The sequence below is a fragment of the Vombatus ursinus genome, unplaced genomic scaffold, assembly GCF_900497805.2.
Source record: "Vombatus ursinus unplaced genomic scaffold, bare-nosed wombat genome assembly UNPS02014832.1, whole genome shotgun sequence".
NCBI classification, from domain to species: domain Eukaryota; kingdom Metazoa; phylum Chordata; class Mammalia; order Diprotodontia; family Vombatidae; genus Vombatus; species Vombatus ursinus.
The window spans coordinates 21,149,584-21,164,690 of NW_020954610.1; positions in this window are offsets into that span (position 1 = coordinate 21,149,584).

The window sequence follows — 15,107 nt, forward strand, 5'->3', positions numbered from 1 at the left end:
CTCTCCGAAAGCAGCGGCGGCCTTCCACAGGTGGAGTTGCGTCTGCAGGGTGGCGTTATGCAGCACGTGTGGTACGGGGGCAGGAAAGTAAGGTCTGGGAAATCCATCCATGAAGTACACCTCAGTTTTCGATGTTGTGTTAAACTCGGGTCCCCACACCAGATGCCCTGTAGAACATACTTGCATAACATCAAACATGTTAGGAGTGGGATGACAAGGGGGGTAATGGGGAGGATGGAGGGTCACTGTTCTCAAAGAGTGAGCCAGTGGCATTAAGCCAGTCCTTCCTGTTACATGGGACATCCGGCCTGGACTTATTGGACCCAGAGCAATTGCTCCCAGCAGCCTGCAGCAAGCGCTGGAAGGCTGCCGATCTATTCTTAGCTGCAATGGCCCACATATGTAAGAAATCCCCCTGACCAAGGTTGGAGTGGGGCCCGTGTGGCGTCTCTCTGATGGTCATGTTCTGTACCTGGGCACACCACGGGTCGGAGACAGCCTTGGTCAGGCATATGGGGAGATGCTTTGATTCCCAGGTAACTGTCTTATTAAGTACCCTGGCGACCACTGGGCCAAGGCTGCTATGGCCGCCCAGGACCAGGGAGCCTGATCCCGCCAACCTCAGGGGCACCGGGTCACCCACCCATGTCGCTGGTGCCGCATGGGGAAACCCTGGGATGACTGTCCAATACACATAGGGTGGTGTGGAGTTGGTGGTTCGGAGTAGGGGAATATGGGCCCCGGACGTTACCTGGAGGCTGCCAAGCAGCCCCAGGAGCAACATCAACTTATCCATTCTCCTTTTCTTTTCCGTGCGGTTCTTCCGACGCCTCCTCTTTTGACGGTGTCTCCTTCTTCGTCGGTTCGTCGGTGCACAATCTTGTGTTTTTCGTAGGTAGCCACTGGGGACCACGATCTGTTTGGATACAAATAAACCCCTTTCTCCTTATTAGGACCCTATTTGGGCCGTGCCACCGGCCTTCAGGGTCTTTCCACCAGACTGTGACCCATTCCTTTGCACCTGGTGTCTCCAGCGGAAGCGCTGGTGGACTTTCTGAGGACACGAGCAATTGTTTCATGGCAGGGGTAATGTGGTCTTCTCCTTCAATTAAAAAGTTCCTCGTAAACACTGCTTGAGCCAGTTGGGCGGCAGTGAGCCTCCCTGGCACTCCCCCTTTTTGTTTAATAAGGGTGCGTTTGAGGGACCCATTGGCCCGTTCTACGATGGCTTGCCCAGTCGGGTTGTAAGGAAGGCCCGCAATGTGCCGAATGCCAAAGCGAAGGCAAAATAATCGGAAAGCGGAGGAAGCATATGCAGGGCCATTGTCGGTTTTGATAACCTGCGGGAGGCCCTGACTGGCAAAACAGTGAAGGCAGTGAGCGATCACATGCTGGGCTGCCTCCCCAGGTTGGAGGGACGCCATTATTAATCCCGAGAAGGTGTCAACACAAACATGTATGAGGGAAGAGTGGAAATGGGTTACATCCATCTGCCAAATCTGATTGGGTGCGAGGCCCCGGGGGTTGCTGGGAGCCTGGCTGGGGGGGGGGCCGGAAGGGGACACAGGCGCGGCATTGCTGTACTATGCGGCGTGCTTCTTCCCTGGTGATGCCATAAAGGCGAACTAGCATTTTTGCAGGTAAATGGAAAACATGATGGGCTTGTTGAGGGTCCACCTGCATAAGGAATAATGGATTAGCTTGGAGGGCAGAATCCACGATATCATTACCAGAGAAAATGGGGCCACTGGCGGACTGATGAGACCGAACGTGGAGTACATAAAGAGGGTGTACACGGCATAATAGCAAGGCCTGAATATCCTGAAACAACTCCCTAATTGCGGAGGTGGAAACGGACAGATCTGCAAGAGCTAGGTGTTGTAATGCAAAGTAGCAATATTAACTATCAGTAACCAAGTTAAAGGGTTCTTGGGCACAGAGAGCAAGCGCCACCCGTACCGCAAAGAGTTCATTTTTCTGTGCAGAGGTGTAGGGGGTGTGGAGAACTTTGAGAAGGCGCTTATCGGGGATATAAATGGAAGCCTTATTCTTCTTTGTTGCATCAGTGAAGACATTGCACCCCAGAACGGGGTTTTGCATCACCGGGTTGGAAGGGTAGCGGAGGGGCAGCTGGACCCACCCCCTCATAGATGAGGGTAAGGTGCCCTGCGTAACCGGTAGTGAGGTGAGTAAGACAGCCCAAGGTTCGCTGTCCTGGGCGAGTTGTTGTAGCGCAGGCAGGGGCTGGGTGAGGAGCAGTTGTGGTTCTTGGCCACTAAGCACCCGTGCCAGGGAGGAGGCTTTGAGTAAGAGGAGGCCATCCGCCTCAAGGCGACTGGGTAGGCTCCCTTTTGGGCGGTCCGCATGGACCCACTGAAGTGGTCCCGTGACCTGGAATATAACGGCAGCCCGCCCCAAGGTATGGTGGTGTACCAAGGTGACATACAAGGGCAGTGTGACATCTACCCTCCTGACAGTGGCTTCCTTCACTATCTCTTGAATGTGGCGCATGGCCTCTAGGGCTTCGGGGGACCACGTGCGTGGGGAGGTGAGCTGGGAGGCCCCTTTGAGGATATTATATAACGGTCTCATGAGGTTATTGGCAATGGGGGCAGTGTTCCTGAGCCATTGAATGGCGCCAATTAGCCTTTGAAAGTCATTAAGGGTACGTACCTGGGAGGTGTCAATGTTTGGGAGCTTGCTCACCCTGTCCTCCCAGACCTCGTACCCTAAATAGTGATATGGGGGCCCAGTTTGTATCTTCTCCGGAGCAACCTTCAAACCTTGTTCGGCCAGGGCAGCAGTAAGTTGGCCCAGCAACTCTGACACCTCGGGTTTGGTAGGTGCGGCCACTAGGATATCATCCATGTAGTGGATGATCAAAGCCCCTTTGTGTCTCTTCCGGACTGGTGCCAGTATGCGCGCTACGAATATCTGGCACAGGGTGGGACTGTTGGCCATTCCTTGTGGAAGGACTTTGAATTGATATCTCTTGTGGGGTTCCTGATAATTTATGGAAGGAACACTAAAGGCGAAATGCTCACAATCATTGGGGTGCAAGGGGATGCTATAGAAGCAGTCTTTAATATCAATGACTACTAAGGGCCACCCCTTAGGCACTGCGGCTGGGGTTGGTAGTCCGGGTTGGGTGGCCCCCATGGGCTCTAAGACTGCATTTACCCTCCTCAGATCCATGAGCATTCTCCATTTCCCTGGCTTCTTTTGAATGACAAAGATTGGTGAGTTCCAAGAGCTAGTGGAGGGCTCAATGTGTTGGGCTTTAAGTAGATCACTTACTATTTCTTCTAAGGCCTGTAATTTGTTCTTGGTAAGGGGCCACTGATCCACCCAAACGGGTTCAGTAGTGCGCCATGTTAGGGCGATGGGTGTCGGCCCACCAGTGGCCCTCAGGGGTTTTCCGGAGCGTCGGTGGTAATGGTGACGCCCATGGCGGACAACACATCTCTTCCCCATAATGACGTGGGGATGGGGAGGCACAGGGGGCGGAATCTCCCTGACTGTCCCTCGTGACTCCATTTCAGGAATCTACGGGACTTTTTGGCTCGGGTTCCCCCCGAAACCCCTGTGAGGTTAAGTTCCTCCTCTGAAAGTTCCCAATTCCTGTCCCAATCTTCCATCGCTACGACTGAGACGTCCGCCCCGGTATCTACGAGCCCTCTTATTCTCTTTCCTTCCACCTCCACCACTATGGTGGGTCTGCCTGTAGTTATCGCTTGGGTCCAAGCTACAAAAGTGTTTCGGTATTGTGGTTCCTGCCAATTCTTATCAAGCCAGGGGAGTGAGATGGCGGTGGCAATGGGCTCTCCTTCTTTTAGGGGAATCGGGAATGCATGGGGGTTGGTAAGGGTTATAGTGGTCTGACGGGGGCTCAGCACCTGAGTATGTACAATAATTTGTGGCGCTTGGGCGGTGCCTATGATTAGACGTGGCCAATCTCTAGGGGGTACTTCAGCCGATGTAGTGGTCCATGGTTCCAACTCCTTCCCTTCTCTCAAAGTCAGAACCGCCGAGGGATTTAAGAAGTGGTTCTCGGAGCCGGTCCCTCGGTTTTCCGGCTCCAGTCGCCGTTTCCCGGCCCTTGCCTGGTCCCCTTGACTAGTCCCTTAATCCTACAGTGCTTCGCTATGTGTCCCGGGCGTCCGCAAACAAAGCACTTTATACAACGTTTGTCTTTGCTACGGCACTCAGATTGAAAGTGCCCGGACTTTCCACAGCTGTAGCATTTTCCCTGCCGCTCTCCTTTTCCCCCTTTCTCCCTGGCTAACATCACCTCTGTTAAAGTCTGAATTGACGTTTGTAATGAGTCTTGAGGGGGGCCCTCATCCAGAGCCTTGTCAATTATTTCTTCCAGTGAGGGGTCAGCTGGTAGGGTCGCCAGGATGCCCTTAGAGTGGGTGAGCCCTCCCTTAACTAGCTGGATGATCAATTGTTGGGTGGCGGGCCCACCGCCAAACTTCCCCTCTGCCGTGGTCTGCACCCTGCTTATAAATTGTAAGGCGGTTTCCTGGGCCCTCTGTTTTAGTTGTTGGAGGGGGAGAGCGGTACCCTTGGCCAGTTTTCCGAGGGCGCCGAGGCCACAGCGTTGTACTCCCGCTATCACCTCCTCTGGCAACCGCAATTGTGCGTCTATAGCTGTGTACTCCCCAAACCCTGTCAGTTGATTAATGGTTTCATCAATGTTATCTGGGGCTAGCCGTTCTGCCTCAAGTTTGGCCTCACGGCGCCAGTAGGCAGCCCAGGCTGTGAAAAGAGCCGGATCTAGTATAGCCTGCATGGTCTCCTCCCAGTCACCTGGGAGCCACGCTGCTACTGTTACTGAGGAGGCGAGTAGTCGTTTGACATAGGCTGAGCCCGCGCCATGAGACTTTACAGCCTCCCTAAGGTCCTTTATAAATTTGTAAGGCAGAGGTCGACGTACTCGGACTGTCTGACCATTCTCCACTTGTACAAACACGGGGAAGTCGGAGGGAGCTTGTGTTAACAGATCTAAGTCCTCCTCATCTACTGCCTCACCTCGCTCCAAAGCGGTATGAATGGCCTGATGGAGCCGAGATCGATGAGGGCCTGAGGGGGCCCCCGGTACTGGTGGTGTCTTAGCCTGAGAGCCACAGCAGCTGCGGGCCCCGCGGCACGAGTTTTCTACAGCCAGCGGCTCTTCGGTGTTACTTTCGTTTTTGAGCGCAGCCGCGGCCGGCGCGTGGGGCTTGTCTATGATCTGCAGCGCCCTCATCTCTCGCCATGGATAAATAGGGGGTCCCTCCTCCAACCCTTCTAGGCCCTCCGGGCCCGGGGGGGGTGGCCATTCCCCCTCCCCGCATAGTGAGGCCCCCGTCTGTACTTCCTGTGGCACTAGGCACGGAGGCGGTTCGGGCTTCAGAGCAGCTGCCACTGTGGCGTACAAAGTGAAATCCCGGGGTATCAAGTACTCGGGATCCACGTGATGAAAAGAGGACATTTGGGTGCCCACTACTTGCCATTCCGTTAGACCTACCCCTGTATGGGCGATCCAAGGGGAGACTTTCAGGATCTTTTCCACCCACACCCTGCACTCCTTTATATGTATTTTTATGCCTGAACTCTTACACAACGTAAAGATCTGACATGCTAATACTCCCGTATCCTCCGGCTTAAACTGTTTCACTACTCTGTTTCCCATGTCTACTTCTAGGTGCCCCGTAAACCTAGGGCGTCTGACTCTTCCCCTCTTACCTCGCTCGGCGGGGACGGAGGTCCCTGTTCGGGCGCCAGCTGTCCGGTTCTATTGCCGGACCCCGAGCGAGCTCCTCTCGGTGGGTTCCGCTTCGGACGTCTCCGGATTCCCTCCCCGGGGGATGGCGGGCAGGGACTCAGTCAGACACTGCTTCGGGAGGCATATGTTTTATTAATTGCGGAGGAATCCCCCGAGCAAGCTGGGGCGTTGGTCTATATAGGGTCTGTCTTCCGGGTTCCCACCCCAATCCGCCCCGAGGGCGAAACCTGCCACCTGTATGGAGCAAAGAGTCTCGCCCAATCCCATCCTTACACGTACCCCGTGTAGGGAGCCGTGTCTTTCTGGGATTGGGGGCTCTCACTCCCAGGGAGGTTCCTATCCGCTCAGGCGTCTAGGGCCGACCGCCCCTAACAGACTACATTTTTCTCTTCTACCCAAGTTTCTGCCTCCCGCTTGACTAAGGCGGATAGTGCTACTGCTTGGCCTGGGGAGAGAACTGCGCCGGCGACTTCTCTCCAATCAAATGGAGTCCACGGCCAAGTAGCTGTGGCATTAGCCAGCAAATGTTTTACATAGGGTGAGGAGGGGCCGTATTTCGAGACGGCATCCTTCAGTTCCTTCAACAGCTTAAAGGGAACTGGTTTGTGGTTCCGGGCGCCTTCCCCCCCCAGGCCCATCATCCACAAGAACAGGATATAACGAGGGCTTTCGGTCCCAATCCTCCCAGCTAATATCCTCCCCTTCCTCAATAGCTGCCTTCAAACTGCGAGTTAACATGCTCTCTGGTTGAGGTTGTTGCTGGGGACTGAAGGAGAGGCATGGGGAGGGACGCGAGCTGGGCTCCAAGGACATCGCTGCAAAGGCAACACAGGAGCCCTCCCCCGAATCCTTCTCCTCCATGTAACTGGAGTCGAAACCCACCCTTTTTGCTGGACCTTGAGCAGGGCAGTTCCCACTTCCTCTTTTATTTCTGTGCTGCGTAGGACCAAATTCTTTCTCTGTACTTCTCCCTGTACTTTTCCCAGCTTGCTTTGCTCTCACTTCCTCTTTCTTGTTTGCCATGTCGGCTTCTTCTCTCTCCACGCCATCTTTTTGAGCCTCTCTCAATTCACCCCAGGGGTAGAGTGTGGGGGTGGCGCCCGGGGCCGCACAGCGGCTTCCTCATCTGAAGTCTCCCCTAAGGACTCTCCCACCTGGGTGCTATTATGCTCAGTGAAAGAGGGCCGCGAAGCTCCTCGCAACAGCGTTTGTATGATAGAGTAAAAGGTGAAATCCTGATCAGTCAGGACACCGGGGTTAGTTCTTTCATAGGAGGCCATCTGTCAGCATACTATACCCCAGTTCTCCTTTGAAATCCGTGAATGTTCTAGCCACGGGGATATTTCCCAGATCTTTCCTACAAAACCGCAGCATTGTTTTATGTGGGGCTTTATGTGCTGCTGCTTACACAGCTTGTAAAGCCGGCAGGCAAGCACTGCCTTGTCCTCGGGCTTGATCAGGGGAACACTATACCCCTGACCCATGCTTCCTCTTCCTAGGCTAGTCCTAAGGCTGTCTAGTCCTTCTCCTTCATAAAGGAGGCCAAGCGGCTTTCCCTAGCGTCAGGTCCCTTTGGTCCCTGTTCGGGCGCCAGCTGTCCGGGGTCTCTACACCCGGACCATCGCTTGGATACTTACCCTTCCTGGTCTTCGGACGTCTCCAGCCCCTCTGAGGGTGGAGAGGGGAATGACTAGACAGAATACCCGAGCTGGCAGCTGCACACGATTTATTGGTTACATGCTCTCCTGCCTCCCATGGTCCCGGCCCCGGCCTCGACCTCAACTCCTCCCAGACACCCCCGGGTCCCGCTCTTATACTCACCCGAGCTCCTCCCATGTTCCTCCCCATGGGTGGAGCCAGCGTCTGTTACTGAGGCGTTCCCAGTACCCCAAAGGGGCCGGTTTGCATCTCCAGGCATCTCACTACCCTCACAGGAGGCCACGGTCCAGAGCTGGGCCCTAACAGTGGATATGTTAACAATGTTCTCCTCTTCTGAATTTCTGCCTTAATCTTCCCTGTCCCCATAATAAGAATCTGTGGTCATTGTCCGTTTCTTTTTTGCTCATGGTGTTTGCTTATTTCCTGACCTTTAAAAAAATTGAGCTTTCCTGCTGTAGAACAGGGGGCACTGACTCAAGCTTCTTTAACTGGGAGCCCAGGACCTGGTCACTGGCTTTGTGTGCTGGGTCTTTAGGTGCTGGCAGTTGGAAGCTGTAGTGTTCTGGCAGCTTTCCTGGTGCTGGTCTGGAATCAGCAACATTGGAGCTCTAGGGTCAGGGGTAAGGAATCTGGCCCCTGGAGGATGCCTGCTCACCTGGACCTTGAGCTCCTTCCTGTGGTTCCTGCTCACTGAGCCTTGCACAGGGATGTTTCACTGCTGCAGGATGTCTTTCAGCCTGGAACTTTACCTCTTGAAGTTGTGCTTCCCAGAATTTTGCTGAGGCACTCTGAGAGTTGGCTGCCAGAGAAAGCCGTGGCATGTGGGATGATTTTCCCAGCCACTTTCCACCAGTTCCTCTGCCCTTACTAAGGCGCTCAGGGGTCCTTGTGTTGGTGCTTGCCTGCCCTACCATACTGGCGTTCAGGATCTCTCCCTGGTATGCTGAGGTGGGGCTTTCTGCTAGCTTGCTGGGATGCCTACCATTCTGTACTGCTCTCCTTTCCCCAGAGAAAGAGGGGCCTTTCCCATTAATCCCCCAAGCTTCCTGGGCTACAAGATTGCTGCGTCCCATCTTTCTGCTGGTTCAGCTGTTCCAGGTTTTTTCGTGGAACATATTTTCTGGGTTTTCAGAGGTCAGTCTGAATACCACTTCTGTCACTATAAATGTTGATTTAACAAAGCAAAGAGACATTGGTCTAGGGAAACACAGTGCCTTTAATTGATCCAAGAGGGTTTTGAGCAGGGACACTGCACAGCCCATAAGTTCTAGAGTGCCTGCTTGCTTCATACAGCTGAAGAACGAAAATAGATGTTGGATCAGCCTTGCAATTACTTGGTTTGCAGAATGATTGGGGGTCCATGGAGAGTAATGAGATTGAGAAGGGAGGGATAGTCCATAGTCAAAACAATCTGGAGGCTGGGTAAGTCTTGAGCATTGCTGATCTAGTTCAAACTTACTGACTCTGGTTTATGCAGGCCTTATGAAGAGAGTTCACAGTGGGTTGTGGAGAAAAGACATCTGGGAGAGAGCAAGAATTTTGTTACTTGATTTCAGAAGTATAAAAAGGGAAAGACTGACATCAGTTAGGGTCATCTTTACACACCACAAAAAAAGTTTAAAGCTTAGTGAGAAAAAAAGATAATCTTATGAAAGCAGTGGCACAATTTTATACATGTTAAATGGTTAAGAAATATATAAATATTACAATAAATAGTGGTGATATCCTTGGTCCTCAGACTGAGGCTGGGAAAGGTAGGGTGGTGAGTGGATATGTGGGTATGGCCCAGGCCTTGTCCACCCCACAACTCCTGTATTAGAAGGTATACAATAAATATAACAATTTACCTTGGAAGTGGGTATTCGGGAACCCCCAGTGTGAGAGCTGGGTCATTAACAGTCAGCTACCATCCAATAAGAAAAGCATAAATGGGATCATTCTATGACCGGGAATGTGAGACCAGTGGCATGGCCTCCTCTGTGAGGTATTACGGGGACCACCCCCATGGTGTTCCACCAATTTATATGGTGTCCTTCAGCTATTTCTAGCCAGGCCTTTCTTCCTGAAGCTAGGTCTTCATCTCTCGCTCCCTTAAGTGTTACAGACATCCACCTAGTAATTCTTGTCGTATCCTAGGTTGAGGAGATAAGCTCTGCAGTCTTTTACTTACCATAGTCCAAGTCCTGGTCAACAACTTATGGGCTAAAAGAAGGATAAGTTCCCTGATACTGGAGCACAGGCCTGAGAACCACAGCCCTTGCATTCACTTCATAATTTACATTGATTACATTGTTTATCAGCATAGTGGTACAGCTATCATGGGTCCTATTCCTAGCCCTGAATAGTACTTGATATACTAGAACTCTCTACAGCAGCCGAGACCTGTGTCATTGGGTACAGAAGGAAAGGATGTCCTCTGAAATTACTCAGAAACAGATTTATTGGCTGTGCATTGACACTTAGCTCATCTAGTAGTCTACAGTGAGGACAGAGGTTAAATGGCATAGGCAGGTCTGTGAGGGAAAGAGTGATGACCTGGTGTAATAGCTCAGTGAAGCTTTAGGTCAGTGATGCTAGATAGAAATGGGGCCACTACACTGTAAATAAAGATGCCTATGGGCTACATATTGACTTTGAAAACCACATACTTACAGTGGTTAGTGTGCCGCAAGGTACTCAGTCAAATCAAAACATACAATTTATAGCACCACAGTGACAGCTACCATGCAGCTACTTTTTACTAATAGTCCTTAAAATGCTAAAAATATCACACTATGGTAGTCTTTAGTGATTTTTGAAGGAAACAGAAATGAGTTCCATAAAGAATTTTTGTCCTTATTCCTACCAGTGGGGTTATTTTCCTTTTCAGTTTGAATTTAATCCCAGATAAAGGTAGGGGACTCAAGTTGTCATCTTATTCTAGACCCCCTTTTCAGTTGGGTGGTCTGTATTGCTCCTTCAAAGTCAAGACACTGCTGCTGGGGAAGCAATTTCCTTGGAGTTCTTAATTGGGGGTCCTTTTATTATTTTCCTTCTTTTTTAAGTAGTAAAGTATTTAATAACAAATAGCAAGGTGATAGGAAAATAAAAGGCAACAAAATAACATTCAATCTCTCATTCCAGCCTTGCCAAACATAAAAATGGATACAGACAGAAATGTACAACAACTTCAAGAGAAACACTAAGAAGTATTAAAAAACTATCCTTTCTGTATCTAGACTTATGGGATGCACTATTAGGACATTGATGTGTCCTCATCCCTTTTAATCTTGCTTTCAGTCATCATAGAGATCTGTAGATAGCTTGTAGGATGCAATCATTTCCCTTTCTGGAGCCAAAGTTGTCAGGCTTCTGTTGGGATTCCTGAGCTCAGGAATAAAAGATTCTTCTCTCTTCTTTTTCTCATTCTGGCTAAAGACACTCTTTCCAAGCAAAGAAGGAGTTTGTCTTTCACCTCCCTTAGTTTATTTTTAGCTATAGGAAAGTAGCCTGTGCTGGTGACTGCTTCCCCTTTGATAATTAATGTTGCTAGGAACAGTTACTGGCTCCAAAGCAAGCCTGCATCTCTTGATATAATCCTAGTATTCACATGCAAGTCTCATAGTATTCTTAAATTCTGGTGTTTCCCTAATGACCAATAGTTCCATTACAAATAAATAAAGTCAGATGGGGTAGCTTCCTATTATTATCTTCCAATTTAAAAAAAATACATTTTCTTTAAATTGTAGCAGGTACATTAATAGAATTGAATGCAGTAGATCAGACATGTAGGTCACATATAAATAAATAGCATGTAACATCACATAAAGTGTTGGATGTAGTAGACCAAACAAAGAAGTAAAATATAATACATAATATCTTATGTTGAGGTTACAGATACCTTTGAGTTTAAAGGTTCTCTGCTGCTTTGATGCTCTCTGTCAGTTTTTTATTCTTCTGTAATTTTCTACATAGTAAGCATGGGTTTTCAGGATGCTTAAATATTGTGATCACTGCATTCAGTGTTTTATTTTTTCAGCACTATGAATGGATTAGAGTTGGTCCCAATCAACTGAAATTCCCAATCAATCTGAAATTTATGCTGGTTCTAGCCATAGTAGTGCCATAGTGTTCACCTACAATTTTCCTAGGGAAATCTAGACTCACTTTGACACAGTATAAAAATAGATGGTCTTTTTTACTCCTCCCATAGAGCCTTCCTAGCCCCTGCATAGACCGACCATTGTTTCCCTCATGAAATGACTAGAATAAAGTTGCAATGTGGGCTGTATTCTACAAGTTAGCGGGATGTAATATATCTTTAATCATCACCACTGCTTCATGGAGTCCTATGAATCCTGGAAAAGTTGTGTATGAGTTGTTATCCTGCGTTAGTTCCAATCCCGAACTTGTGTCCATTGTAAATTTTTTTTAAGTTTATTTTTAGTTTTCAACATTCACTTCCATAAGATTGAGAGTTTTAAATTTTCCCCCTCCTTTTCCCCTCCCCAAGATGGCATGTAGGCTCTACCTATACATCCATATTAAATATTCTTTCACATTAGTCATGTTGTAAAGAAGAATTAGAACCAATGGGAGGAACCATGAGAAAGAAGAAACAAAACAACAACCACCAAAAAACAAACAAATAAACAAAAAAACAAGCTGGCAAATAGCATGCTTCCATCTGTTTTTTCTTTTTGGTTGTTGTTGTTAGGTAGTGGGGTTAAGTGACTTGCCCAGGGTCACACAGCTGTAAGTGTTATGTGTCTGAGGCCACATTTGAACTCTGGTCCTCCTGAATCTCGGGCCGGTGCTCTATCCACTGTGCCACCTAGCTGCCCCGCATGCTTCCATCTGCATTCAGACTCCAAAGTTCTTTTGCTGGATGTGGATAGCATTTTCCATCATGAGTCTTTTGGAATTGTCTTAGATCCTTATATTGCTGAGAAGAGGTAAGTCTGTCAAAGTTAGCCTTCGCACAATGTAGGTGTTACTGTGTACAGTGTGCTCCTGGTTCTGCTCATTTCACTCAACATCAGTTCATATGTCTTTCCAGGTTTTTCTGAAGTCTGCCTGCTCATCTTTTCTTATAGCACAATAGTATTACATTATATTCTCCTCTTTCTCTATTTCATTTATATAAGCATTGAGAGATATAAAACTTACCCAAACAACCACTTTTAGTGCATCCCATAGGTTTGGTATATTCTCATTATTGCTGTTCTCATGGGTGAAGTTATTGTTTCTATGATTTGTTGTTTGATCCTGTCATTCTTTAGGATTAGATTATTTACTTTCCAATTAGTTTTTAGTCTATCTTTCCATGGCCCTTTATTGCATGCAATTTTTATTGCATCATGATCTGAAAAGGATGCATTTAATATTTCTGCCTTTCTACGTTGGATTGTAAGGTTTTTGTCATGTACTGCCCTGAAAAAGGTATATTCCTTTTTATCTCCATTTGATTTTATCCAGAGGTCTACAATGTCTAACTTTTCTAAAATTCTGTATATCTCCTTAATTTTTTTCTTCTTTATTTTGTGGTTAGATTTATCTAGTTCTGAGAGGGGGAGTTTCAGATCTCCCATTAGTACAGTTTTGTTGTCTATTTCTTCCTGTATGTCCTTTAACTTCTCTTAAGAATTTGGACACTATCCCACTTAATGCATATAAACATATATGCATAAACATAAACTTCATTGTTCTATGGCAACTTTTAGCAGGAAGTAGTTTCCTTCCTTATCTCTTTTAATTAGATCTACTTTTGCTTTTGCTTTGTCTGCAATCAGGATTGCTACCCCTGCTTTATTTATTTATTTATTTATTTATTTATATTTTACTTAAGCTGAAGCATAATATATTCTGCACCAGCCTTTTACCTTTACTCTCTGTGTATCTCTGTTTCAAATGTGTTTCCTGTAAACAACATATTGTGGGATTATGGTTTTTAATCCATTCTGCGATCTGCTTACGTTTTATGGGAGAGTTCATCCCATTCACATTCAACAGTTATTATTACTATCTGTCTTTCTCTCCATCCTTCTGCCCCCCCTTTATGCTTGTCTCTCTCCTTTCTGCCTTTTCCCTCCTCACTAGAGTTTTGCTCAAAAGCACCACCTCCCTCAATATGTTCTCTTTTCTATCCCTTTCCCCTTATTACTTCTTCCCTCACTTCTATCCACCTTTCCCGTTTCTTTCACCTTTCCCCTCCTACTTCCTATAGGGAAAGTTAGATTTCTATACTTAACTGTGTATGTTATTCCCTCTTTGAGCCAAATCTAAAGAGAGTAAGGTTCAAAAAATGCTCATCTCACTTCTTTCTTTTCCTGTACTCTAACAGGTCTGTGTGCTTCTTCCTGTGATGTGATTTACCCTTTTCTGCCTCCTTTCCTCCTCTCCCAGTACAATCCCTTTTCCCCACTTAATAAGATTTTTCTTTTTTATCATCACATCAAAGTCTACTTATACCCAGGCCCTCTGTCTATGTATACCCCTCTAAATGTTGTAATAAAGATACAGTTCTCAAGAGTTTCAAGGATCACTTTCCCTTGCAGGAATGTAAACAGCTTGCCCTTGTTGAATAACATTTTTTTTCTTTCCTGTTTAACTTTTTATCCCTCCTTAAGTCTTGTATTTAAAAATTGAGTTTTCTGTTGGGCTCTGGTTTTTTCATCAGGAAGGTTTGGAAGTCCCCTATTTCATTGAATGTCTGTCTCCTCCCCTGAAAGATTACACTCAGTTTTGCTGAGTAGTTGATCCTTGGTGGTAATGCAAGCTCCTTTGCCTTACAGAATATCATGTTACAAGCCCACAGATCTTTTAACGTAGAAGCTGCAAGGTCCTGCATCATCCTGACTGTGGTTCCATGATATTTAAATTGTTCCTTTCTGGATGCTTTTAGTGTTTTCTCCTTGATCTGATAATTCTGGAATTTGGCTACAATGTTTGTTGGCATCTTCACTTTGGGATCTCTTTCAGGAGGTGACCAGTGAATTCCTTCAATGACTATTTTACCCTCTGGTTCTAGCATCTCTGGACAGTTGTCCTGGATGATTTCTTGAAGTATGCTGTCCAAGCTTTTTTGTTAATATCATGGTTTTCTTGTAGACCAAATAATTCTTAAATTATCTCTCCTTTATCTATTTTCTAGGTTAGTTGTTTTTCCAATGGGATGTTTTACATTTTCTTCTACTTTTCATTCTTTTGATTTTGTTTGATCCTGGATGTCTCATAGAGTCATTAGCTTCCATTTGCCAGTTTTAATTTTTAACAAATTGGTTTTTTTCAGTTAGCTTTTTTGCCTCCTTTTCCATTTGGGCCATTTTACTTTTTAAGGATTTTTTCTATTCAGTGAGTTTTTGTGCCTCCTTTTTTCCATTTGGCCAATTCTGTTTTTTATGTAGTTGTTTTCTATAGACAATTTTTGTCCTTTCTTTTCCAAGCTGTTGACTCTCTTGCATACCTCTCATTTCTTTTCTCATTTTTTTCTTCTACCTATGGTATTTGGCTTTTAAAATCTTTTTTGAACTCTTACAAGCAGGCTTTTTGGACTTGAGACCTGGTCATATTCCCCTTCGGGGTTTCGAATGTAGATACATTGACAATACTGTCCTTTTTTGAATTTGTGTTTTAATCTTCCCTGTCCCCATAGTAAGACTCTACGGTCATTGTCCATTTGTGCTGTTCATGATGTTTG